Source organism: Ranitomeya variabilis, chromosome 2, assembly GCF_051348905.1.
Source record: "Ranitomeya variabilis isolate aRanVar5 chromosome 2, aRanVar5.hap1, whole genome shotgun sequence".
Lineage (NCBI taxonomy): Eukaryota > Metazoa > Chordata > Amphibia > Anura > Dendrobatidae > Ranitomeya > Ranitomeya variabilis.
The window spans coordinates 616,407,455-616,410,331 of NC_135233.1; positions in this window are offsets into that span (position 1 = coordinate 616,407,455).

Here is a 2,877-nt window from a genome sequence, read left to right on the forward strand (position 1 = left end):
GGTATGATGAGATCCAGGATAGGGCCAAGTCTGTGATGTCAAGGGATGAGAGGGTCTGTAATAATAGGGAATGGTCCACTGTGTCAAAGGCAGAGGACAGGTCCAGGAGGAGGAGGACAGAGTAGTGTCGCTTGCTCTTGGCGGTTAATAGGTCATTGGTGACCATTTTGGGCAGTTTCAGTGGAGTATTGTGACCAGAAGCCAGATTGTAAGCGGTCAAAAGAGGGAGCAGGAAGAGAGATGGGAGGACAGTTCAAGATGGACATGTTGTTCCAGTAGTTTTGAGGCAAAAGGGAGAAGTGATATAGGGCGATAGCTAGATACAGAGGATGAGTCAAGAGAGGGCTTTTTGAGGATAGGTGTGATTGAGGCATGTTTAAAGCTTGAGGGGAAAACACCAGTTGTTAGTGATAGGTTGAAGACATGGGTTAGAGTTGGGATGAAGACTGTGGCGAGGTTTGGTTTGAAGTGGGAAGGGATCAGGTCAAGTGCACAGGTAGTGAGATGCGATCTTGAGAGTAGAGTGAAGAGTCGATCTTCTGTAATGGTGGAGAAGTTGGTTCTGGAGGTTGTCCACCAAAACTGTCTCTGATGTTATCAATCTTCTGCTTAAAAAATGAGGCAAAGTCTTCAGCTGAGATGAGTGGGGAGGGAGGAAGTGCTGGGGGACAGAGGAGAGAATTGAAGGTGTTGAATAACTGTTTAGGGTTGTGAGACAGGGAGCATATGAGAGATGAGAAGTAGGTTTGTTTAGCTGTAGCGAGTGTGGCCTTGAAAGTAGTGAGGAACTGTTTGAATGCGATGAAGTACTTGTTGGAGTGGGATCTTTTCCATCTCTGCTCAGCAGCCCTGGAAGCTCGCCTCAGTTCTTTGGTCAAGCTGGTGTGCCAGGGCTGTCTGTTGATTTTGTGAGCTTTGGTATGTGTGAGAGGGGCAAGAGATTCCAAAGCTACAGCTATTGTGGTGTAATATAGAGCGGCAGCGTCATCCACATTGTGTAGGGAACTTATTTCTGTAAAAGGGAGAAAGGATTGTGGACTAAACACTATTCAGTAGTCTATCTGTAGTTAAAATACAATCTTCTCATGATTATATAAAAGGTGCGTCATTTTAAAGCTGCCTTTAATTCGCATTTACCCGTGTTTATACAAAATATTCATATAAGGACAGCTTTTGACTGTATTATTATTGAGAGCCAGAGACTGCAAAATGTATGTGATCCCCTTTCTTTTGTAATGATGTTGTAAATATCTATCTAAATGTATATGCATTTATTGGGTGTATTTTCCACAATTAATAATCTACTATACTGGTCTCTCTGTATTAATCCCATAAATCCAAAATTTTTTTAGGCAAATAAATTGCACTTCAATCATATATACTTATATAGGTTACCTAACAAGGTACGAAGTGACAAGTGGAAGTTTAAATAAAAATATTTTTGTCTTTATTGAAACAATATTTTAAAATCACATAACATTAAAAGACAGGATGATGGCAAAAAATGGTTGGACCTCCAAAAGAATCAGGGTGTGACCCAATGGATTTTTTATATATTTATATGCAATATATCTGCACTTGTATAGTATCCCTATAAGGAGATTGTATGGACTTGCATATGGGTGGATGTAAAGGAACGTCTCTAGAAAAACCCGTTAGCAGTCCTATATCAAATTTAAAGGGTAAAAAGGAAAAAGAAATAAACAATAAACAGCAAAATATAGCAATACTCTCACATCAGGAAATACGCATATTGGAAAATTAGCCTTCATTAAATATTCCCCTTTTTTTAATACTTGGCAATTTGCCTCATTTCTAATACGTGATCTTAGTGATATTATCCCCTCCCCCTTTCCCCGACAACATCGGTGTTCTTCCCTCCCCACTGTTTTCTCCCCATTCCACCCCCGGCAGTACTCTTTACTATGGGGGTTTATATATTATATTACATATATCAGCAAGCGGTGATGGCACCATTCTGTTTCATCCCTTCTCACATCCTCTTTCCGCTCTCTTTCCCTCCTCCCTCTGTAGTCCCCCACAGCTTCATCGCTGTCTGGCCGCAGCCTAATTTCTGACAGCGCTAGAAGGCGGATCCAGTTTCACTTTCTTTCTCCCTGTTACCTCCTTCCCTGCGTTGGTGCGCATGCGCCGGTCCCATTGCTCTGTCTGATTTTCGATCGGCACAATACCCATGACATGCGGTGCTTTCCACCGGGTGTCATCAGGCGCAGGACAGGAAGTCTCCATTTTTTTCAGAGCACCCATCCGCATTCATGCACCGCTAGCAACGCCTAACCTGCCCCTAGCAATACCTGATAGGCCTATCACTCCTCCACATGTCACTGATGGATTCCGCCCTCCCCCTACGTCATACCCGGTCTCTAGGATATATAAAACCTCCCTCATACCTAGTCTCCAGTACGCCCCTCTTGTTTGAAGATTTGAAGAAGCTGCAAGGCGAAACGGCGCTCGTCGGGCGCAGGATGTAACCCTCCTCTTACATTTTTGTTTTTCATCTTTCCCTCACTTTCAGGTAACGCTTTCCAATATGCGTATTTCCTGATGTGAGAGTATTGCTATATTTTGCTGTTTATTGTATATTTCTTTTTCCTTTTTACCCTTTAAATTTGATATAGGACTGCTAACGGGCTTGTCTAGAGACGTTCCTTTACGTCCACCCATATGCAAGTCCATACAATCTCCTTATAGGGATACTATACAAGTGCAGATATATTGCATATAATTATAAAAAAAATCCATTGGGTCACACCCTGATTCTTTTGGAGGTCCAACCATTTTTTGCCATCATCCTGTCTTTTAATGTTATGTGATTTTAAAATATTGTTTCAATAAAGACAAAAATATTTTTATTTA